This window comes from Mastomys coucha, unplaced genomic scaffold (assembly GCF_008632895.1).
Source record: "Mastomys coucha isolate ucsf_1 unplaced genomic scaffold, UCSF_Mcou_1 pScaffold9, whole genome shotgun sequence".
Taxonomy (NCBI): Eukaryota; Metazoa; Chordata; class Mammalia; order Rodentia; family Muridae; genus Mastomys; species Mastomys coucha.
Genome location: NW_022196915.1, coordinates 72,518,242 through 72,544,392, shown reverse-complemented (window position 1 = coordinate 72,544,392; position 26,151 = coordinate 72,518,242).

Sequence of the window (26,151 nt, the reverse complement as noted above, 5' to 3'; positions counted from 1 at the left end):
GAGTGGCAGGTCACAGGTAGACTTTCCGTATCTCGCTATCTGTCCTGAGGCTGTTTTCCCTAAACTCTGAACCCAGCAACTTGTCTGAGCATAGTAACTACCTACCACATAGAACTACAATGACTTTGGCATACCAGAATTCCAGGTTCTGTCATAAACTGATTCCATATCTATTAAAAGCCATTGATGGGTTTCTAGACCTACCAAATGCAGCAGGGGAGATTTGATATTTAGTGACTATTTTAACAGCCTGCATCCTTTTTTTTATCTTATATATAAATAGATGGAATATATCATGTACCCCGGTTTGGTCTTGAATTCCTGATCCTCTTGCCTTTACCTCATACAAACTGGACTTATAAATATCTGCCCGATGTGTTCTGGATTCTTTTTTTTTTTTTTTTTTTTTTTTTTTTTTTTTTTTTTGGTTTTTCGAGACAGGGTTTCTCTATATAGCCCTGGCTGTCCTGGAACTCACTCTGTAGACCAGGCTGGCCTCGAACTCAGAAATCCGCCTGTCTCTGCCTCCCAAGTGCTGGGATTAAAGGAGTGCACCACCACCGCCAGGCAATGTTCTGGATTCTTAATATTGATCTTGTGAATAGGATTGGTGTGAATTATTTGCCCACGTTGCTTACCTTTGTAAGTACCAAATTTATATATAGTCTTCTCATTGATGACCAAACTTGGTGAAAATACAAAGTATTTTTCTGTCTCTGTCATGGTTTTGAAAGCCAGCTGGCTTTCCTCCCAATGCACTGTGTGCATGGATATGACCTGATTGTACAATGGATACCACATCCTTTATTATTGCATGGGCTACTAAAATTGTTATTATCATCACCATTGAAAGACATGTAAAGGGAATTTAGAACTTGCCTCTTAATTTTAACATCATACCACAGTATCCAAATTATTGAACATGAAATTATTTACAAATGCTTTGCTTTGACAAAAAATAAACAAAAGGGTTTTTGCATAAATCATCTCAATTTGATGTTCTAAAAATTTATTTTTTGAGAACTTTATACATGGTAATGTATTTATATCTCTGTCTTCATGTTCTCTTCTCTCAACACTCCACAACTCCATGACCTCTTCCTCCTCCTTAATTATTATTGTTTACACACAAACACACACACATTTATTTAGTGCTCTATGTGTGTCTTAAGGGCTGGGCACTTGGCATTAGCGATTTGTGAGCCTATTGAGGGGTTCATCCCTAGAAAGGATGGATCCTTCTTTTAGCTGTCATTCTTTGGCTTGAGTTCTTCATCTACGTGCTGGTTTTTTGTTTGTATGTTTTTTGTTTTATCTATCTCAAGGTGAAGTTTGAAAAACAATACATTTATACTTGTTTTACTTTAGTTGATATTTATAATGGTTCAGTGAGGTATTAGATATGAGTATATTACTTCAAAGTTAAAGTTGATGAACAAAGGAAAAGGAAACTTTTCAAGCTTCTTTACACTGTGTCTCCTTTGTGGCTGGTAGAGAAGTTAAAGGTCACCAATGTTCATGGTATTGCCACACCATGCTGCCTGATCATGTGCACTGTGACTGTTAACGGTCATGGCTGTGTGGTTCATGGCATAACCATTGCTGCAGATCTAAACTGTGAGGAGATAGCTATGATCTGTTCACGAATTACAGCAGTTTGCCTGTACTCTCTGTGTAGTCACAGGCAATGTTTGCTCTGGACCTGTGATGGCATCAACTTTATACTATTAATTCGGTGTCTCGATGCCTTTTTAAAGAAGTTATCCAGGAAAAAAAATCTAGTTTGTTGGGATGGAAAAAGTTGGATTCCCAGAGAGGCATCAGTCTGGTCTTTTCATTATAGCCTCAGATTTAAAAAAAAAAAAAAAATCACCCAGATCCATCCCAACCCAACTCTCCAAATGTATCCTTTATAAACCCCTTTTTTGCTTTGTTGCTGTTTCCTTCTGAGACTTCCTGTTTTTCACTGATTCTCCTCTGGTCTGTTGAAAATACTAAAACATTTTTCTTTCTCATCAGATCTGTTCTCCGCAAATCCCTCTGCTGCCTTTCCGAACTACGTCTAAACTTTGCAAGATTTTTTTCTTCTTCTTTAAGTTTCCTATCTGACTGAAAATTTAAACCAATCAAAAGAAATAATAACAATAGTCCAACTTCTCAATTTTCAGTAATATATAATTCTGTCAATGAGAAGGAAAAGAAAATTAAACAACCAAATACATTTCTATACCATGCTGGGAAGGACAGCTATAGGAAATTATTCTATTTTCTTCTGTAAATGTCTTAGTAAAGAACTTGGCATTTTGTTAAGTTTTCTTCCCTTCCCCAAAGGGTGTGAATTATCCAGGAAAACACTTTTATAAAGGCAGATATGAACCAGTCATAAATAGAGAAAACAAGGAGAGAGAAGGAGGGAAGGAAACAAAGGAGAGGGAGAAACAACTGGGTTGAGCGGTCATTGCGCAAGCACAAAGAGAAAGATCGAGAAGAAATACAAAGACCTTGTGCTATGGGATAGTCTAATAGGAACCTGGGTAGTAGAAAGATACAGCAGGATTTTCTATAGAAGCAAGCAGAGCTGGACCTTTCTAGTTTCTTTAGAACATCACGGGATAGATTTGGCTCCCAAGGACTAGCTAGAACTTGATGTGCAAGAAACAACCATTGAACCATTCACTGGAGATTCATAATCAAATAAAAAAATTGAAATTTAATTTTGCTCCCATTTTGAAAGTGTACTGTTTATTGAACAAGTCATAAAAGCACTTTACAATACACCACACGTATTTCTTACTGGCTGTGTCAAAGGGTATCGTCTCTGGGGAAAAGTGCTTGTGGTGTTTTCTGTAAATATCATTCGGGTCAAGACCTGTTGATCTTGACTCACTGGTACTTTGGGCTATTACAGGAAGTCTGGGCTCCTGGGCTGTGGGGTGGATGGGTGACTCAGTAAATAGAGTCTTCTGAATCAACAGGAATATTAAACTTGATATCTGCATACAAGAACAGAATGATAGTCAGTCGGTCCCATGAGCAGGAACAGAATGCCGTAAGCTCTTAGTTTTCAGAATTCCTTATTGGAAAAATGAAATAAATCAGAAACCAACTTTAAGACAAAGCACAATTTTGATGAAGGTACATTACAATTAGCATCAACTGCATTGATGGGTGCACTCTGGGTGCATCTGTTCTTCTGGAATTGCTTATTTAGGTGGAGTTTTATTAGTTTTCTATGCTGAGTGTCTTGCCTTGAATCTCTTTTCCTTTCACATTAATGAACAGCAACAAGAAGCCTTCTCATTTATAAATAAAGACCAGAGAGCAATCAATAGAATGCCACTAATATGTTTTTCAAGATTAATAGGTGTTAATAAAATGAGGTGATAAAATTGCTAATTGGATTCGGTAGGTGGAACTGCAGCAGGGAATGTTTTTAGACGCTTTGGCAGCATTATTCTTTCTATTTGAAGGAGGTGGATTGGAAGACTCCCCTTGTGTTGAGTTCGGGAGTGGCCTATTTTTCTTTGGCAAGTCTCTACTTATTTTATTTATGGACACAGATCCATAACTTCCTGAGAGCAGTGTGCTCAGTTTTCTCAAATTTTCTTCTCTGTAGCAAAATGACAGGGTTCAAAATTACTTGATTTAAATTGATACGATTTTCTCTGGAAAGCTGCAAAAAGGCAGCAGGCAGCAACTATTTTTGCATTTACTATTTTATTCTTAGTGCCCATATACTTACCCACTAGAACTGCTATGAATAAACATTTGATATTTGTCTCCCTTTACAGTGATGCTTGCAGGACAGTAACCATGAATGCTATGGTACATGTGTGTATATTCATACATACATGCCTTTCCAGAAAACAATGCTTTACATCCAGTCAGAAGAATTCCAGTTCTTCGCCCCTCCCCTGTGTGTTTATGTACGTGAGTGCACCATGACTCACTCATTTGTAAGAGCACATCCTCTGTGGTTGTTGTCTGTCCTTGTTTGAGGCAGGGTGTCTTGCTGGCTGCTGTGTCCACCAGACAAAATGGCATGAAGGCTTCCAAGGGTTATCTTGTTTTCTCCTCTTCGGTCATAGTAGGAGTGCTGGGATTACAGACACTTGGTACTATCTAAATCCTGCCCTCCAGGGGACCAGGGGATCTCCACTCGGGCCCTCACATTTGCATATCACTTGACTCAAAGAACTATCTCCCCAGCTTGGAAGAATTATGCTTTTCATAAAAAGGTTATAATTTTGATTTTAAGGTCAAATGCAAGAAAATGTGTTTCTAGACTTGAACATATTGTAGAGGCTTAACAAATATATGTCTTGCCTTAAAAGACTTATTTATAGAGATTTATCACCAAATGTTAGATTGAAAATTCCAACACAGTCTTATCACTTTCATAGTTACCACGATGTTTCCTCACAAGCTTGGGCACTTTACCTACTAGTCTGATATCTTTCATAAAAAAAAAAATCAACTTCATAAATCAGGTTATCACCAAAGCCACATACAGAGTAGGACTGGAAGAGATAAAAGTAAAGAACTAAAATTTGATAGGTAGGAGATTTATATACTTATACCTGAGCAAACAATGAACTCTAGTTTTAGCACAAGTTTCCTGGAAATAATACAGGAAGGAAAAAAATAGTGGATAGCTATTTCTCTACCAAAAGGAATGCAGGACATTTGCAGCAGAAGAGCAAGCTTTTCCTGTTGAGTTGCATGCATCACATAGATCTGAATAAGGATCCTGAGCTAGCTTGAAGAAGTTTTTAAAATAGAGAAGATAACCCCTCATGTTTCTGGTATGATTACTTTTTTATATCGATTCGTTAAAAGCCCCTACTTGCCTCCTATTAAGGTGCAACTCAAGTTATTATGAATAAAAGTGTTGTGTGGCAAGTTGTCATATGCTAGATGTTAGGTGGCTAGCTAGAGATTATACAAGCAAAGAATTGTTGGAAAGTGTTCAGCATAAGAGCAGCAGCTATAAAAAATAAACCCAACCAAACCTGTGCTAAACAAACACTGTACCTGGCAAGTAATCTGGTGTGTGTGTGTGTGTGTGTGTGTGTGTGTGTGTATGCACACATGTGCTTGAGTATTCCTGGTTAGGGGCAGAACTTTTTCTAGAAACCTCTGCTTTCTGATTGGAAATCAGAAAATCCTGGAATGGTTTAAATATAAAGTATCCTGCACAGCCTCATGTGTTGAACACTTGGTTCCAGCCAGTGGTGCGTTTTCAATGGTTGTGGAACCTTTTGGTCATGAGGCCTAGGATTTTAGAGCCAGGACTTTACGAGTTATGATATTGCTTCACATCTGGCTAGAATGCTTTGTTTTTAGGTCCACCATGATACAACAAGTCCCTGCTGCCACAGATGGAATCCTGCCTCTGGATGATACCCCTTAAGTTATGAGCCAAAAATAAATTCAAAATAAGTAGCTTGCCTATGGTACTTTGGTCAGTGTTTTGTAATAGCAATAAGAAAAGTAACTATTACAAATCCTAAGTTTTTTCTGACTCTGTAAACTCACTATTTATTCTGCTAAATGGACATAGCAGTAAAATGACTCCCAGTGACAAATCGCTGTACCAGCAGATCAGTGACCCACTCAGCTCTCATCAGAGAACCTGATTGTTGCAGTAGATGCCAATTAGGCATAGAGATACAGCACTGGTGACTTCACAGTGCTTAGCCCCGAATGTGATGCATACGTCACGTTTGCTTCTCTAAAGCTCTACGTAGAAGAGGGTCTAGAGAGATTGTAAGAGCCAGAGGTGGTGGATGACATCAAGGACATGACATCAGTGTTGATGGTTCCCCCAGGGCAGATGCACACAAGAGCTCACTGAGACTGTGAAAGCCTGCACAGAACCTGAACAAGCTCAAGCTAGACACAACCCCAAAGTATAGGCTATTCTTTTCATTTAAATATAAAGATTATCTTTAAAAATACATTATTTACAATTTAATACAAAAAATAGGACCCAAAGACTAATTTTATCAAGAAGTAATTTATTATACTGTCCAGTATGCTTTTAGTGAATTAATATCTTGAAGCTAGGGTGCCCGAGCATTTTTAGGGTGAAGGCTTTTATACATTTTGGCTTCTCTGTTTCCTATATGTGGCTACATGCTTTCTATTTGGGTGCTTTAGCCTCGTAGGGAGTGGAGGCTAATATGAGGAGTGAGAGAGGAGGAGGGTTGGAAGAGAGAGTCATGTTCAGTCCTTGAGATTCACACGAGTGTCCTGGCCAGCCTGCATGCACCTGCACACACACATACACACAAGGACATACACACTCGGACAATGTCTAGCCCATGTGACTCTTTCTTGTTTTTCTTCTTAGCCCTCTAAGGTTCCCCCTTTCTTTCACCACAATCTTGCTAGAAGCTCTGGGGTTTGGTTTTCTTTTCATAACCAAGGCAGCCTGCTTTATCCATGAAAAAGATCACAAATAAGACAGAGACAACATCCGGAAAGAGCATTTTTGGGTGTGTGCCCTAAATGGTGCAACGCCAGAGGATAGTACATGGAGGAGGAGCCTTCCTGGCTCCCTGGAAGACAGTCTGTTTGTGTGTCCTGAAGAGGAATGTGTGAGGATGTTCGCTGAGTGTAATTCCGCCATTGCAGTTCTCAAATGCGCCCCGTTTCTAGTTCTACCAACCACAACCTCATCAGCTTCAATCACAGGCTTCCTGCTGAGTCTCCGAGGAGATGCTCTCTCTCCTCAGTTGCAAACTGAGCACAGTTCTCTAAAGGTCACTAGTACTTACCCTAACCGGGGTCCAGTCTTCCAAAGGCAAGGCAAATGCTTGGTATTGTCCTCGCTACTGGAAAGGCCTCTGCAGCTGCAGCCATGGTTTCTGCAGCAGCTGTGGTTACAGGGTTCCTGGAAGCTGGACTGTGGTTCCTAAAGCTTCTGTTGGGTGTTCAAAGCAGGGGAAATGTTCTGAAGTGTATCTCGTCACTCTTCAAAATGGGAGCAACTTCAGTGACAACTGTAGGTGCAGGGCAGCCAGGATAGGAAAGGGCCTGACAGCTGTCAACCTAGACATGAAACCAACCAGGGCCCTTAAAATCTAGCTTATTTGAAGGAAGAGTAAACATTAAAAGGTATAGATAATATGAGCTTATTGTTTTGTTTGGTTGGTTAATTTGTTTTCTGAGAGCAGCTCCTGAAGTACAAGCTGGCCTCAGAATCAATATATAACCAGAGATGATTTTGAACTCCTGGCCTTCAGGCCTCCGTCTCCTAAGTGTTGGCTTACGGGCATGCACCACTGCACTGGTTTGCAGACTTGTCATTCATATTATTGTGTGTGTGCATGCATGTGCATATGTGTTTAGTTGAGTTTTTGCTGTTGTGTTATTTGAAATTATAATTCAAATACAACATTTCCCCTTCCCCTTTCTCACTCCAAATACTTTTATATACTTCTCCCAATTCTCCTTTAAATTGATGACCTCTTTTTGCCCCTAATTGTTACTGTATTTATATATTTATTTCTATATAAATATGTCACTAAATATAACCTGTTGAGCCCATATAATTTTACTTGTATATATGTTGTCATGACCATTTGGCACCAGACAACCAGTTGGTGTTCTCTTCCTCAGAGAAGAGTACCTTCCACCCCATGCTTACTCAGTTGCCTATAGTTCTTTGTGTGAGTTGAGGCCTCATGGGCTTTTCCCTGTGCACTTTGGTCTGCTAGTTTCTGTCCTCCTTGGGCCATCATGTTGGTGACACTTTGTGGGTATGTCTTCTGATGTTAACAGGAAGTGCATTCTCACAGCAAACTCCTTGACTCTTCCTGTCCCCTCTTCCACAATGTTCCCGAGTCTGGGGTCCTAGGGGAATATTTTTCAGATGTACACATTGGAACTGGGTTCCACAACTTTACTTACATTGGATTGGTTGTGGCTTTCTGTAATGGTCTCCATTTACTTGTTGCAGAGAGAAGTTTCCTTGATAGAATTCAAAGACAACACTTAACCTGTGGGTAGAAGGATAATTGTTTATAGAATGTTGTTAGGGATTGTGCTGGTCTGGTAAATTAGTAGTTGCATCTTTCTGCACTGGAATCCACCCCCCTCCTACCTGCCTTTTCCCATCAAGACAGCTATTCTCCTCTAGTCTCTGTCACCCCCTCGAAACATTCAGAATGTTTTCTGAGATCTCCTGAAGCCCCTTCCTTATGGACAAATGTTCTCTTGCTTGTGAACTAGGCAGGGCTAGGGAAGGTGAAGACTCACCCGTGTCTTCACATCCAAACCCCAGACCCTCCAGCCTTCTTCATCATAAATAAAAATCGAAAATGACTTACCATGATACATTCAAAGTGCTGTTCAATGAATAAGGCATATGTGTATACTGAAATTACAAAGTAGATCCCGCAAATTCTACTTTTGAATCTTATTTAATGAAAAGGAGAACTTGGGCTACAAACTATTTATTTACACGTGTTGGTGCGCAGAATGTCTTCACAGTCTGGCCCAGCTCTCTCCTTCTTCTACCAGAACGATGACAACTATTAGTGTATGTGAGAAAATAGCAAGTTCCTTTTATTTTTCTTTTCATAACGTTAGATATGAGCATTTGTGTATCTTATAGTTGAAAAATGATAAAAAAAATCACAAACTATTTTTCTTATCTCTATTTTTTTCTGTGAGTAAATCATTTAGATCTCCAGTATAAATGCTTTTATCTATGAATGACTAAACCAATGACAGCCTGATTATCTTACCATTTAATTCCCAGGTTGGCTGATTCTATATTTTCATTTCCCTTTCCCACTTCTGAAATGTAGATGCTTATCAGTTTCCAGGACAGCATTTCTTCTGAGACATATGATTACTTCTCGCCACTTTCTCAGTAAGTCAAAGGGGTGGCAGAGTTATGGAAAGACCTTTATAATTAAGCATTACCAACACAGATACATTTTTCCAGTTACCCAGTCCTATACATTCATCTTTTCACAATGGATTTAGAAAGTGTCTATTTTTATCCACATTCAACATTGTAAAAATTATTTCTCAAAAGTCTTTGAGATGTTCCTAATGGTCTTACTAATATTTTCAAACAGTATGACCTAGACTGGAAGTACATTCCCAAATAAGGCAGAAGGCTCTGCTTAAAGCTTCATCATGGAACATTTCATTTATGTGGAGTTTGTATGCAATGACTTATTCATTACTAGTTTTTCAGATTGAAAACAAACCTTCTAGATTATGGAGGTGAGAACACTAATATTTTGGTCTAGGTTGTTTTGCTAAAGCTCAGGTGTGACAAGAAGAATCTCAGGACTGGTAAACCGTAAATCTTGTCAGGAGGAGGGAAATGAGGTGGGCTTATGGAAAGAGTGAGAGAGCTCAACATATCAGAGAAAGAATCCTTAGACTGTGGGAAGCATCCAAGAGAGAAGATGAGTACTTTGCTGAGTCAGGGCTAAGGACGGTGCCAGACACAGAGGCCTCCATGGTGGGTCTGACACAAGGAGCACCAACGGCAAGAATTCTTGAAGGGAATGTACATTATTTCATTAAAGAGATAGGCACTCCCCCTATGCTTTTAGCATGGTGTATGGTGGACACACCTCCCTGACGCATATGTATGCCTTCCCGGAGGAGTAGTCTCTTAGCCTGCCCAACTGGAATGTTTGACCTTCATTCAGGATGGATACTTCATTCTCTTGAACAAAAGGAAAGTGTTTCCTTTAAGGGGGCTTCACTGTCCTACGCACTACTGAAGTGAAAGGCACAGACACAGGAGAACTCCACAAATGGGAGCATTTGCCAAGTGCAGGTTACCAACAAGGGCAACTTCCAACAAACAAATTATCTAGCCTGAATATTTGATAACAAGCAAATAAGAAGCACCAGGGAAGCCTTATATTTAAAAATGATTTTAGTGATTATTTTTAGCTCTCTATAAATCAAAATAAAAACCAGTCAAACAAAGAACTTTAAATATGCGGCTTGCATATATAATTCTAAAACTAAAACTCAAATATGCTGTTCAGAAACATATTAGAGGTGAGAGGACAGGTTATTATCCTGAAGTTTGGACTCAATTCAAATGCCTTCAAAATTTCTATTTAAAACTACTATTTGTTAAATTGCTGAAAAAATTATTTGAAAGAAACTCTGCACTTTCTAATCATTGGCTGTTCTTTCTTTCCTCAAGGTACTCCAGTCTGCTCGATCAATTCTTTATTCAGCTTTTAAATAAAAAACTTATTCTCATCTCAAGGCTTCTCTCTTAGCTGGGAGCTACATTGTCACACGCAAAATACTTCGGGTAGCCTTCTGTATGCCTCCTCTTTGGCACTGTTGTCCAAAGTGGGGGTCATCAATTGAACAGAAAGAGAGAGAGATAGAGAGATACAGAGACAGAGAAAGTCAGAGACAGACAGAGACAGAGAGAGAAGAGAGAAAGGGAGAGAGAGAGAGAGAGAGAGAGAGAGAGAGAGAGAGAGAGAGAGAGAGAGAGAGAGAGAACAAGGCAAGGCTGGCCCATAGACCAGGAGTCTTAGCTCCAAGGAAGAGGTAATTGGTGGCTTCATGTTTCAGTGGACTGAAGTGGGTAAAAAACCTGATTAAAAAGGTCAAAGAGAAAATTGAAGGAAAGAAATTTAGGGGTTCAAGTGTGAACCTTGAGCTGAAATGAATTACTTAAGCAAAAGAAGGACATGGCCGAGAGATGTTGTCAAAGCCTAAGGAGACTGGGGCCGTAGCCCTCTCCAGGATGTCCTTCAGGTAGGGCAAGATGAGAGGAAATGGATGGCAGGAGAGCCAGACAAGGGGGCGGAAAATGAAAGTTATAAGAAAAGCTACCTATTATGAGAGAGAGGGTTGTGAAAATCAGACCTTGAGAACTTGGATCCAACCGAGTGTAATAAGAAGGGCATTTAAATCCATATGTCAGAGTGGTTAATGGATTAGAAGCTGTGAAAAGTACAAGGGGGACAAGGATAAAAGAGGCCAGAGTGTTACCAAGAAAAAGGAACAGAAAGAGGCTTCCAGGAAGAAATATTTTATGTTAAAACCAGTCACTAAGCCAACAGGATGAGGGCGGCACAGTGTTCTTTTATAGGTGCTTATAAGATTTGTTATTAAAAAGAAGTTTTAATCTTAAAATATTTGGTTCATAAAAGGCCGCATTTAACGTACATATATAATATATATAGTGTAATAATAAAATGAATACTCATAAACCTGCCTAAGAAGTAGTACATTACCAAAAACCACAAAAAAAAAAAAAAAAAGCCGGTTTGAATGCCATGCCTGATGCTACACACGGAGGCTACATGAAGTTATGCACCCGGGGTTTGATCTATCCTTCTCATAGTGATTTTTTACATATGTGTCTATATCTAAACATCCTGTTGTTTAATTTTACTTGTTTTTTAGTTTACGATTATGATATCAGAATCCCACTGGACTCAGCCTATGTGATGTATTTCCCCACCATGTTTGTGGTTGGTATTAATCACTTCTCTCTACAGGGATAGAAGCACAAGGGAGCAATAGGAGATTGTGTGCTCGCACGTGTGCATGTGTGTGTGTGTGTGTGTGTGTGTGTGTGCATGTGTGTGTCTATATACATAGTTTTGTACATATACAAAATTCATATGCATAGGAACATATCCTATACATATACAAATATACATGTATGGGTCGTACATATACAACACACACACACACACACACACACACACACACACACACACACACATATATATATGCATGCATACACTGAGAAAGTATAAGGAATTATCCTATACAATTTGAGACTCACTGTCAGGCTACAAGTTTGGAAGCAAAGACTCAAGAAAGATTCTCTTCCTTCTTTTTTATTATTAATTTTTAGAAAATTAAAAGTAAAATTTATATAAATATGTGTTACACAAGATGATGTCCATAAACATTCTTACATTGAAAACAATGACTAAGTCAATCTAACCAACATCGTAGACACATACTATTTATTTGGAGTGAGAAAACTCAAAATCTACCCATCTGGAAATTTTGAAATATACAATATTGTTCATTGTTATAAGGTGTAGCCATCAAGTAGTACAAAAAACCTAGTTCCTTATTCCTATTATCTAAAACAATTTTGTAACACTTGCATAACATGTCTCATAGCACCCACAGTCTAAATTCTGGTAACTGATGCTGCAGTTACTGCTCATAAGACTGGCATTTTAAAGTTTTACATATAAATGATATTGTGTAGTGCATTTATCTGTTGTGCTGCCTTTGTTTCATCCAATACAAGTCTTTTATATTTATATTAGTTGTCTCATATAAAGTAATTTTTACTTTTTAAAATGAAATATATAGTGTGCTATACTACTTTTAAAAAGAATCCATTCACTGGATTATGGTTAATTTGATTTGGTATTGGTAGCTGCTTTATATAGTAGGGTTTTTGTTTGTTTGTTTGTTTGTTTGTTAGTTTTTGTAAAGTCTTATTTATTTATCTCATGTATGTGACTACTCTGTCACTCTCTTCAGACACACCAGAAGAGGATATTTGATCCCATTACAGATGGTTGTGAATCGCCATGTGGTTGCTGGGAATTGAACTCAGGACCTCTGGAAGAGCTGTCAGTGCTTCTATCCCGTTTCTCCAGCCCCTGTTTTTTTTTTTGTTTGTTTGTTTTTTGGTTTTTTTTCTGTGTGTGTGTGTGTGTGTTTCATTTTTGTTTCTGTTTTTAATTGCTGAAGACTCTTTAAGCTGGTCTCCATAGTATCTGTCCATTTCACCAACAGCGTACCCAGCTTCTCCTTCCTCCCTGTCCTTAGTCTGGGTTACTATTCCTAGGATGACACACCATGACCAAATGCAACATGGAGAAGAAGGGGGTTTGGCTTACATTTTATCATCACTGTTCATTAGTAAAGAAATTAGGATAGGAACTCAAGCAGGGCAGCAGGAGGCAGGAGCTGATGCAGAGGCCATGGAGGATGCTGCTTATGGGCTTGATCCTCATGGCTTGCTTAGCTTATTTTCATACAGAACCCAGGATCATCATCACAGAGATGGCACTGCTCACAATGAACTGGCACCTTCTATATTAATCCCTAATTAAGAAAATGCTCAGCTGGGCATGGTGGCACACACATTTAATTCTAGCACTTGGGAGGCAGAGGCAGGCAGATTTCTGAGTTCGAGGCCAGCCTGGTCTACAGAGTGAGTTCCAGGACAGCCAGGGCTATACAGAGAAACCCTGTCTCAAAATAAAAATCAAACAAACAAACAAACAAACAAAAAAAACAACCCCCCCCAAAAAAACACCAAAAAACCCCACCAGGATCCCCAGTGAAGAAGCTAGAGAAAGGACCCAAAGAGCTGGAGGGTTTGCAGCCCCTTAGGACAAACAACAATATGAACTAACTAGTACCCTCAGAGCTCCCAGGGACTAAATCACCAACCAAAAAGTACACATGGTGGGACTAATTCCTCCAGCAGCATATGTATAGTAGAGTATGGCCAAGTCGGTCATCAATGGGAGGAGAGGCCCTTGGTCCTGTGAAGGTTCTGTGCCCCAGTGTTGGGGAATGCCAGGGCCAGTAAGCAGGAGAAGATGGGGTGGTGAGTAGGGGGATGAGGGAGGGGACAGAGGTTTGTTCTTGTTGCTGTTTTTTGTTTTTTGTTTTTGGAGAGGAAACTGGGAAAGGAGATATCGTATGACATGTAAATAAAGAAAATATCTAATAAAATAAAAAAAAATTAAAAAAAAAAAAAGGAAAATGCTCTGTAGGCTTGCCTTCTGTTCAGTCTTCAGGACGCATTTTCTCAGGTTAACTCTTCTTTGATGACCTTAGCTTCTGTCAAGATGACATAAAACCAGACAGTACACTCCCTATCCTCACCCACTGCTTTCTCTTTCATCTTCGTGAATCTAGCTATTCTCATATGTATGAGATGCTATCTCCTTATGGTTTTGATTTGTACTTCCTTGATTATTAGAGATATTGAAGGTTTTAAACTGTACCTGTAAGGAATTTGCATATCTTCTTTTGAGATATAGACATAAGTATAGACAGCTCTTTTCACATGCTTTACTGACTTCTGACGTATCTTCTAACTGAGTGGTTGGATCTAAGTATTGAGCCTTACCCAATGTTTGACATACCATCTCTCCCCCGTTCTATAGATCATCTCTTCACCAGCAACTGTTTCACCATGCAGAAGCCCTGTAGTTTTATGTAAGACAATTTGTCTATCTTTACTTTGTAGGTCATCTTAAAGGCAGAGGCTCTGTGTTTTAGTTTTGAGACAGAATTCTTTATTTGGGAAATCTCTACCTTTACTTCTAAGAACTTCAGCTGACTAGGTGAGACCCCTTTCCCAGGTGCTTTGGGTATGTACAAAGGGTGATCTGCTCTGCTTGAAGTCTATAGATTGTACAAATTAATTGCAGTAGGAAACTAAAGAGCAGAGATCTTAGAATATTGGTGATTGTTCGCTCACCAAGCCTTGTTCCCTTCAAATAGAAACATCATCCGATTTAGCCCTTGCTGACAAATCTTGCCCATATGTGCCACATTTCTGCTGGAAGAGGTATCCTCATCATGAACACTAAGTATCTATTCAACAGCTCTGATAATAGGTGTTTGTTTTTTCACATAATTGAAGTTACAGAGAGTTTAAGAATGCAATGGTCTAGAAAACAAGGTTCTATAACACTCTGTCCCTTCCTCTGGATCCTAAAGTCTAAAAGTCTTTCTCCTCTTTTGAGATGTTCTCTGAGTTTTTCTCCTTTTGATTATGATTTGGGCCTAATTAGAACAAAGATTGTAGAGGAAAAGAGGCTTTTGATCATTTTCTTCTAGTGGTAGAGCAAGGTAAAATTTTTCATGGGTTAACCAATTTTCTGTTGTTAGAAGTTACAGAATATCATTGATGAAAATTTTCCAAAAGATATGATTATTTATAAATAATACTATTTTTGGAATAATCAGCATTTGTTTGGGGGATAGTAACTATTTCCTAGTATATTGTTTCTCTGCTACATATTTGTTAACAAGCATGTTTATTAACAATGCAAGATCTTTCTTTTGCATAATTCACTTTCTGTAGCTAGTGTTCATAATCAGGTCTGTACAGTGTGTAATAAGTGGAATGCCTGACTATAAAAATAGGCTAAAATTCAATACAGAAACAGTGAGTTCCAGACCAGCTACCAGGAAGATTTATTTTAGTAATATAGCTGTATGTGAGGCTGCTGCTTGGTGCTTTTTATCTGGCTTACAACATTTTATCTCCTTATGCTGGCCAGAGTTAGTCCTAAGAGTGGGATTCATCTTCAGAAAACTCAACGTATCAATAAACTACATTGCTCTTGCAAACCTATGCATTCTAAGGGGCATGGCGCACTGTTCCACTAACTAAAACGTCCCTTTAGTTACTCCCCTTTATTGCACCTTCTGTCCAGTTGTCTGTCTCCTTTCTCTAAGTCATGCAAATATCAAAGCCCAAGTAAGCAGGGGTTGTGAAGGATGCAGAGCTGAGATCACAGAGATTACACAAATCTCTGTGCACTAATCTTTAGAGTCCTCAGTGGTCTCCACCTGTCTGACTTCTAGAATCCTAATTGCTAGCCATATGGTGCCTTTTAGCTCATTCCCTTTATGTCCAGCAGGGAATTAGAGAATTCTGAAGAAATATAGCACTTCTGGAGTAGAGATCTTGGAATATCAGTGATTGTTAACACACCAAGCCTTGTTTACTTCAAATAGAAGCATCATCCAATTTGGCCCATTGCTAACAAATCTTGCTCATATGTACCACATTTCTACTAGAAGATGCATCCTCATCATGAACACTAAGTATCCAGTTGACAGCTCTGATATTGCTGGCCTTCAGCATGAGGGTGTAAGCATTGCTATATATTTGAGGATTTTATCCAACAGTAAAGTGAAAGAAATGGAACAAAAGGACCCATAAAAAAACAGAGGCAATGAAGAAGAAAACAAAAATCTATATTTAATATCTTCAGAGCAATAAAAAATACTGCATCTATAAAGCAAACAGAAGATGCTATAAAATGAAATAATCAAGGAATCAGAAAGACCCTTAAAATTAGAAATATGGTAGCATCATAAACAATTCAATAAAATGATTGGAGGATGAAGTCAAGAAACCCCCAGAAAACAAAACATCAAGAGTCAGAAAATAAAGGGAAGGAAATTAGATCAATCCAGAAAGTCTACCATTAAACTAATGAGAGAGAAAACAAAAAGTGGAGATGAAAAAGTCATGAAAGAAGCAGTAAAGATTTTCCCAGGTGCATGCCCACTAGAAGAAGGATGGAGAGGGCATATTCCTTATTCTCCCTTTGGTAAAGCTACTGGAACACATTCTTAGGCAGACTAGGGGGTAAACAGGAAGAGAACATCCAGGTAGCCAGTATCTGCTTAGCACAGACAGGATTTATTGGGAGGAAAGCCAAATTCTACACATCTGGCAACACCACGAGGGTATGAGTATGATGTAGAAAAGAATGACTAATGTTAGGCAAAACATTTTGCAAAAAGGAAAGAAAAATTGTAGCTCAGATCTTCCTTGGTTTCACACAGTATTGACAATAATATAAATGAAGAGACAGTGGTAACAAGATTGAAAGGAAGCCATGATAGAAAGTGAGAAGGAGAGTTTACACAGTGAGTTCAAGGTCAGCTGAGGGTGCATAGGGAGTTCTTGCCTCAGAAGGAAAAGGCAAAGGGTGAGGAGGAAAGTTGATGAGGAAGGAGGTAACAGCTACAGTAACGAGATAAATACATCATGGCTAAAACCGAGGAGCCAAGAAATCTCAGGTAAGCACAAGACTTAAAAATAACAGAGCTACATATCAAAAGAATCAGCAAAGAATGAAGGGAGGTGGATGTGTGGGTCATGTTCTCCACAACCTGACTACTACATACCATTTACATTATGTGCACATTTCTACTGCTAGTGATGAAAATTCATCTTAAAGATAATGGAATGAGAGTATGTATATGTATTGTCCGAGCATAGGTCTAATTTCACTTTGGGAAATGTTCCTAGAAATGAGATTAGTGGGTCAAAGGATTTGGCTGTTTTTGAGGCTATTTGTATAAGCAGCAACGTGATACTTATTTCCTCTGAGACATACCAAATGTGAAGCGCTCCTCCCTGAAAAATATTTTTGTTCAGTTGGTGGGTAAAGAAATATTTTAATTAGTCTAAAATTATTCTAGGCTCAGGATTTTATTATTTTTGTGCTGCCTTAGATAAAATAACACATTATGGTAACTGATTTAAAACTTATGTGAGTTCAGGAAGCTTTTGACTTTCTGGATGGATGAGGAGGCTATGGTACAAATGTCTTTGGTCCTCTTAAATCCATGTTCCTCCGTCAGTAGCTTTCCCTACCTTGCTTCCCAAACTCCACCCCCATACATTAAAGTCATGTATCTGAAGTGCACTAGAGGCAAGGTTTATGCCACATATACCTTGGCCACCAAGATCAGTACCCTAGGCATGTTTCCAAGAAGAGCTGGTGATGGAATCCTCAAGGTTAACTTGTGATTGGAAAGGTCTGAGGGTTATTGTGGAACTGACGGTTCAAGACAGGCTTATATTAAAGTCATACCTTCTGCCTCTGTCTGATCACCAAAGCCCTGGAGAAGTCATCAAGAGACAGGAAGTAATAAAAACATTAGCACAGTGGAAATGTCACATTTGATGAGACTGTCAACAGTGAACAAGATATGGCACCAGTCTTCAGCCAGAGATCATTGTGCAACTATTAAAAGAGATCCTGGGCACATCACAATGTGGATGAGCACCAACCCTGGTGATATTATAGATAACATCAACAGTGGTGCAGTAGAATGGTAAGCTAGGAATGAAGCAGAACAAAATATTTTAATAAAAAACATCTGACCAAAATAAAATAAGACATGAGAGAAAATAATTTCTCAGCCAGTTTTATTGGTTTTTTTTTACTCTCACTTAAGAGTAACTAAGACTAGCAAGTTTTCAATTAGCCTGTCTTTTTTCTACCTATCACTCTACCTTCCCACCTACCTATTGCTTGCTGTCATCTATTTATGTAACTATCTTCTTACCTATCTATGACAAATGGCTATTTTATATAAATTTAATCTTACATCAGTGTGGTTTGCAATTTTTCCCCTGGGCTTAAAAATACATTTTGGGAATCTCCTTGATTATGATTTAAAGTGCATCTGCTATTATGCATTTTAAACAATAGATTGTGTTCAGCCTAAAGAGGTGCGGTCAATCCCTAACTCAAATTTGATTGAGATGACATCATATAAGTACCAAGAGGATATGGAAAGACTTGTTATTTGCAGGACGTGTCCTCTAGAGACAGCAGAGCATGTGTCCAAAGCTGGTCTGCAAACAGCTTAAGGAAGTGGAGAAAGGACGTTGTATAGGGTTTAGGGAGTGGTTGTCATGAGGGTTATTACATGGGGCTTGTAGCTTGTTTGGTTTGAAGTTCCTGGAGCTGCCAAAAGCCTGAGCACCTGGGCTTTCTGGTTGGCAGCATGGAGTGAGGATATGGAGAATGGAAAGCCATCACTGCACACACCAACATTGGAGTCTGGCTCCTTAATTCAGACAGCCTGCTGTTCCCTGAGAGCACAGCCAAACAGATCCCTGCTCTTGGAATATAATTCTTCGATTCAAAAACCTAGACAGAGCAAAGGGACACACTAAGGTAATGAATTTGTCCTTTTCGTAGGTTTTGTAACCTCCCCTGTATGATAGCCATTTTCCTAATAGCATATGAATGGCAGTGGCAAGCCCCCCCCCCACCCCAAGCTGGCACACCAGCAGTGTGCAGCACCAACCAGAGACTCCATCTGGAGAGGCTGGTGCCCTCTTGCTCCTCTGGCATTTTTCTCATTTTATTGCTTTGTGAAAACCAACCTACCTCATTCCTGAGACTGCACTCTGCCAGCCTGGGTGTGCCCCAGTTTTCTGAAATGACCCCGTGTTGCTTCAGGCCTGTTTCCCATGTGCAGCTGAAGGGCTTGATCTGTTTCTTTGATAGGCTGCTTTGGTCCCAGGAGGAGAACTCATCTTTGGTCTCAGCACCTGAGTTCTCTGTAGACCCAGAGACTAAAAGTAGGAGGAGGTCTAATGTTTTTCCAATCTCAGAACCACAGTTTGACTATCATCTACTCAGCAAGGGCTGAGCGCGGGTTAACCAGAAGGCATGCTGACTGTCGTCTAATCACAGAACTTTGGGTAAAGGTTTGGAAATGTCTTATTGATAGTACATAATAGCCAGGACAATTATTCTCTCCCTTGCAAAGAATTCTAATTAATGTGGACATGCAAAAGAAAAGCCTGAGTTGAGACCAGAAGGTCTATAGGAACAAGATCTTGGCTCTCTCAGGAGCACTTCAGAACACTAGGAAGTGCTTAGGCCCAATTTGACATTTCAGATCAAGCAGATTAAAGCCCGTGGTTTTATCCACCTGGCATAATCCTAGCCTGTGGAAGCCATGGTTAATAATTATTGCCCTAAGCCTAGAGAGAGCTCCACAATAGAATCCCTTTTATTCTGGCAAACCAAAGGCACATTGTGGCCAGAATTTTGAAAGCTGGCAGACAAAGCTTTGGCCTGCTTTGGGTGAAAATGTTCTTAGCATGATAAGTGCTGTTGTTCCCTTGCCCTCAGCCACTTGCTGACCACTCTTGTCTTTGTATGACTAATCTCTCAATTCCACCTGTGTTCTCTGCACAGCAGGGTGACTTCACACCTGGAAAGGCTCTTGCACACGTGGAGGAAAGGGAGTGAGGGTTTTTCTGACTGTACATTTTGAGGAGGTATCAGTTCACGGTGGATTTCACCTGGCTACATTCAGCCAAGCATTTGGAGGCTTGCATGCTGACAAGCTAATGGGTTAGGATTTGGTCACTAAGGGCAAGAATGTGGACCTGCTCAGGATCCAGGAAGCTACCATTCAAGGCAAACAGAGAGAATGCTGGGAATTTGCTCTATCCAGAATAGTAGTTGTGAGAGGGCACTCAAAGCAAAGATGATAACATGGCAGATAAAGTTCCTTGATGAGGAAGCTGTTCAGGTATTTCCTGTCACTGGCTTTCTATTATTAAACTGTAGGGACCAACTTTCTCTGCCATCCATGAATGAAGTGCCTTTGCTTAGCTACTTCTATAGTTGAGTCTTTGGAGATAGGTAGCAATCTACTAAGCTTGGCTGTTTCTTCCTGAACATCTAAAGCCTACGATGTAAAATATGATAGTGCACATAAATCCTAGCACTGTTTTCAGGACACAGCACTCACATGACTACTATTGTTATCAACTTACAACATAATATTCTCTCCATTAATTTACATCATACGTCCCCATCCATTTGTCTTTGGTCTCCTTGCTCTGTTCTTGAGTCTATCACCACAATTTTCCTCTGTAAATTGTTCCTTCTTTACTCTATTGTGATATAAGATTTCTTGAGGACCAACCTATGTATGTAATTCTTCCTTTTCTTCTTGACTACATATGGCCTTGCTGAATTGACTTAGACATGTTGGTATATATATGAATATTACCATCTTGAGGGGTTCATTTCAATGAGAATTTCCCATCTTGTTATATCTCTTCCATTTAAATCAGTGCATGCATTGAGTCCAGAGCTTTGAAGCATCACCATCAACATTTATTCCTTCTAGCCTATATGTGTATGGTATGGTGGGAGAAGTGAATAAAAGAGCTGAGTCGGAGGTAGCTGTGGTCCTTTTACTATGTTTTGTGGACTTTAAAAATGGATGGAAACTTTGAGGATGCTTTGTATCAGGTTATGGGAGAATTACCATTTTATGGAGTTTTATTCCACTATCTAAAAACACCATCTAATATGGAAGTTTTACCTTAGAAATTACCCTCCTTTTGGCAATACATGCCCAAAGAAGATATCAGGCAAGCAAGCAAGCCTATTTAGGAAGACACAGAATTTTTCTCACCTTTTCTGCATATAAATGGCATAAAAAAGAAAAATACCTTTCAGATGTATAATTCTCCAAAGAAAGAAATTTGAGGATGGGCCATTAGCCACGGGTCCTAGTGTGTATGCATTAGTCACCACTCCATGCTTCTTTTCAGAGCCTTTTGTTCACATTTTTCAAAACCCATTACAAGTACGTAGTTCTGCCTCTCTGGAGATTGTCTAGTATCTAGACTTTCAGAGTCCCAGTGCCCAGCATTGTCTTCTCTGCATGCAATGTCTCGTTCCTTCCTTTCTTACTTACCTCCAACAAATATTATTTTCTATCCTGTTCATTCAGGCTCTGACTTGTGACTTGAAATCTATGCTAATGGGTTCTGAAACATTTTATAGTTTATCTTTTGGTGTATATAAAACACTATTTCCATTTTCTAAAAATATTCATCTATAAAGCCAATGGTGTAAATCTCTAAAAAAGAACCTTGAACAAATGAGATTTTCTGACACAAAACTAAAACAGTAACAATGAGTTTTTGGGTGATGGAAATAAAGTGTGACCCTTGGTTGTCGCATTTCTTAGAAGAAAAACTTAAGTCTTCCAACCTGGGAGCATGCAGGAGCTGGACATAGAGCCCCCTACACACCTGTAGCAAATGTGTAGCTTGGTCTTCATGTGGTTCTCTTAACAAGTGGAAAGGGTGCTGTCTCAGTCCCCTTTGAGTCCCCTTCTCCCTTTCTTGGACTGCCTGGATGGGTCTCAGTGGAAAAGGATGTGCCTAGACCTGCTGGGACTCGATACCCCAGGGTGGGGTAGTACCCTTCTATGAAGAGGAGGGGTTGGGGCAATGAGGGGAGGGACTTATAAGGGTGGGACTGAGAAAAGTGGAGGGAGGGAGGCTCTGATTGGGATGTAAAGTGAATAAAAATAATAAAAAAATAATCAAAACAAAAACAAACAAGTAAAAAACTCAGTCTTAGCTGGATGAGGTGATACACGACTCTAATCTTAGCACTCAGAAGCTAGAGGCAGGTATAGTCAAAGCTATCCTGACCTACATAGTGAGTTTTAGGCCAGCCAGCAGTACATAGTAAGACCCTGTCTCAAACACTGCAAAACAAAACAATGAACCAACTTCCAAACCTTAGCTACTGAAATACAGCACTCTGGTACTCATACAAAGCAGCCTTATGGCTGGGACATCAAAACACTTGAGCTCCAATTTCCCTCAGTTGTTGTGTAGTTGTGATTCAAGAAAAGTCCACAAAAAGATGTAGGGATTAGTTAATTTGTACATTTCTTTTCAGTTATGACTCTATGACTTGCTGATGTGCGGCTTTGTGGGACTTCATTTCAACAAGACAGCAGGAGATAATCAGATGGTTCTCGGGGAAGGAAGACGAGGGAATATGAAATGCCACTGTCAATCTGGTGGTTGTGTCTGCTCTGTGTAAAAGGCAACCATGAGGCAATCCTTCCCTAAGCAGCTCTAATTTGTATGGAACTTCTATCACCGAGTAGACTCAGTGCTAACACTTTCAATTAAGTTAAATGACTTCATGTTCTGTTAAGTTCAGGCTGGCTAGGAATTTCATGACTTTTCACTGGCTTCATTACAATAATGCTTAGCATGAGGTTCACAAGGGTGATGTCTACTTGATAATATTTTCATAATTGTACAGCTATCATCAAATTATGTTGATTCATGGCTGGATGAAAAATGACAGTGAAGAGTATAATTGTGAAATTTCACAAGGCATTGACATTTGTGTTTTAAGCACAGGAAAAAAAAAAATTAGCAAGTATACTATCACCAAGGAGGTGTAACCGTGAAGGCTTTGTGGAAAGTTCACAGATTCAAATGTAATTAAGCATGAATTAAACATGATGAGCTACAGGGCTAATTCTAGCACTGCGAAGCTCCATTATGGAAATCCATTTCAGAAATATGACCAGCTCCTTTTTAACATATGTCAGATGCCTAACATATGGTCTCCTAAGGCCTCCAGCATACCTTGGGTGATTCAGGGCAGTCAACGTATGCTTGGCACTGCTGAAGGTCTAGCTTATTGAGCCAAGAAACTGGGAAACATAATGGGAAATCAACCCATGCTTGTCAGAATCTCACTTCTCCTTTGGAACATGTGCGACAATTTTGAAGAAAAACTTGAGCTTTATAATATACCAAGGTGTGCTGACTTTTCGTACTGGGCCAGTAAAGGATAAGTCATGAATGTAGGCTAATGAATGCTTACAGTTCAATTTTCAGGGATGATAAAGCAAAGGGACAAATTTTTTAAGTCATTTCCACAAACAATGAATTGCTTGATAGCTCTATTCTTTGCATGTGTTCTTGGATGTGGCCAAACTGTAACAGAGTTTCCTGTGATATACATCTTGTCTCCTAGCCTGTTATGTTCATATCTCCCAAACCCTTAGGTATCTTTCTATTCACCTCATGAAGTTCAAGAATCTTAGGACTGAAGGCAGAATTTCAGGCTCAAATCTATAATTGACTGTTAAGGGACATTTACCTGCTAATTGAAATGTTATATTAATTTTTATGACTTTTTTGTGATTGTGCCTAATTTACAGAGATTCTAGGTGAATGTGGTGGCATGGTGAATTAAAAATAAAAGCTTTTCATACATATGTGTGCATGTGGGTGAGCCTATGTGTAGTTGCCTCTTCTCTGGTTCCTTCTGTACTGATCTATGAGTGAGAGATGGTGATCCAAAAACAATAGCAACGGAGGAAATGGTAATGATGCAAATGCAGTACTCAGGCATAAAAATCTCAAAAAAGAATAACAAAATAAATATTAAAAATAAACAATAACAGCACCATCAGTAGTGGCCACTGTCTATTCTGTACTCTGTACCAGGCACTATAGTAGCATCTTATTTTGTTTTATATAACTTATATAAATAATTCAATGGTGTTATATTTTTTCTGAATCCTAGATCAATAAGAAATAAAAATAAATAGTCTAAATTATAACACGTGACTTCTCTTTTTTTTTTAAAAAAAAAAACAGTTCTTTTCTGGCACGATTACCAAAAGGAGATTATATTTTTGCACTGATGTAGTTTTGGACCTATATCATTGACATAGTTTTGGACTTTGAGGTTGAATATTTCAGTTTATATCCTACTACAGTGAGAGATTTTGGGGAACAATGAGCATTTTGCTATTATGGTCCATATTTTGAAAAGTCTAATTTTCTGACCATAATTATTGAAGTAGTTCATTTCTTCAGTATAGGCTGGAGGTTAGGATTTGGGAGCTGAAAGTTGTGGCTGTATCTTGCCTCTGTGGAAGATTTTTGGAAACAATAAGTATTATGTAACCATAGCTCATAGTTTTAATAAAATGCTTGCTCTTTTCAGCCCTTCATTGTTTCCCCCAAATTTAGGTCTCTAGTTGTCAAATTTAAAGGGGCAAGGGCACTCTTTGTTCTCCAGTGGTAGAGGAGACTAATACTATCAACAGTTTGTTGGCTGGGTTTACATACATAACAGTGACTGATTCCAGAATGGAATTGTAGACTGTTTTGGATATTGTTACATAATCACAGAGATGTCTTTTCAAAGCACATATTTTGTAGTGTCTCAGATAGCGATCAGGTGTGTCACTTATAACATACAGGATAGCTGTGTTTTCATAATCCTTGTAGGTCACACAAGTTCTAGTTCTATTTCAGCAAGCCTAGGTAATACAGTTAATGGCTAACTAAAAGGACTTTACTACTCCACATGTCCATCTTTTATCATTAGATAATCTTCCCATCATCAGTTAGCTACCCAGGGCACATCACTCATAACTTGAGATTCCACTGAGTGCTCTGTAGCCCTTACTTGGTGGGTATCTATCATGGAATACTTCAAAAAAGAAATAGTCCCAAATCATTCCCAATAGATTTAAAAATAGTGAAGAAAGAAAGAAATCTAACAGCCCATGTGCTTTCTTCTGTAAATCACCAACCCTGAAGTTTGTCTTTGGATGATTGAAGGCCTGCATTATTTTCCCACCAACCCTTCCCTCCCCATTACAGTGGGATTGGAGCTCAACTGTGCTGGATTGCCTGGGCTTCTCCACACTGAGATGTGAGTCAGCCTAACTTTTGTTTTTATGTTAGATTTATTTTATCAGTTGGTAATTTCATAATGTATATAATACATTCTGGTTCCATTTACACCTTCCCTGTCTTCCTCACCCTTCCACACTTTTTTGATTTGTGATCTACTGAGTTTAACTAGGGCTGCTCATGTTAGCACAGCCATAGAACTATCTATGATTGAGCAACTCACCAGTAGTTACACCATTGAGGACAATGACTCCCTGTTCCCAACAGCCACTGACTACTAGTGGATCTTTGATAAGGATAGGCTTTATAAACTCTTCCTCCAAATCCATGAATAAAATGCTGACTCATGTAGCCAACCATTGCTACTTGTGAGTTCATGGATGCAATGGCAAGGTCAAAGATGGAATTTCCTCTCCATAGTGGAACTCATATTTGTCTCTGTTCTCTCTTCTGTAATGTGCCTCATCTATAGAGGGGGACATATTCATGTCCTATTCATGTTTAGGATAGAACACTCAACATTCACTTATTCTCAGTACCTTAGACAGCAATGATTCTATTAACCATTATGTACTGGAGAAAGAACTTTTTCTGATCAAGGCTAAGAGCAGCACTTATCTGTTGGCTTAAACATCAATATCTGCCTACTTATTTAGTGTTTTCTTTTTCTGTTTTTTTGAGACAGGGTCTCTCTATGTAGCCATGGTTGTCCTGGAATTCACTAGGTGTACCAGGCTGGCCTTGAACTCAGAGATCCCCTTGTCTCTGCCTCCCAAGTACTGGTATTAAAGGTATATGTCACCATGCCTAGCTCTAAAGATAAATAGATAGAAGACAGTTGGGCAAGACATGACCTTTATGAGAAGAAAAAGACCTCCTGAAAATAGCAAAAGGAACTCAAGAACAGAAAGAAGATCAGGGGCACTGCAAAGGTCAATGTTGGTGCTGGCAAAAAGCCAAAGGAGTAGATCTGTGATGACTTGATGTTCTGCTGTGATGTGCAGATTTCTGAAAGGACAAATAGGACAAATGAACTAAAGAAGAAAAAGAAAAAGAAGAAGAAGAAGAAGAAGAAGAAG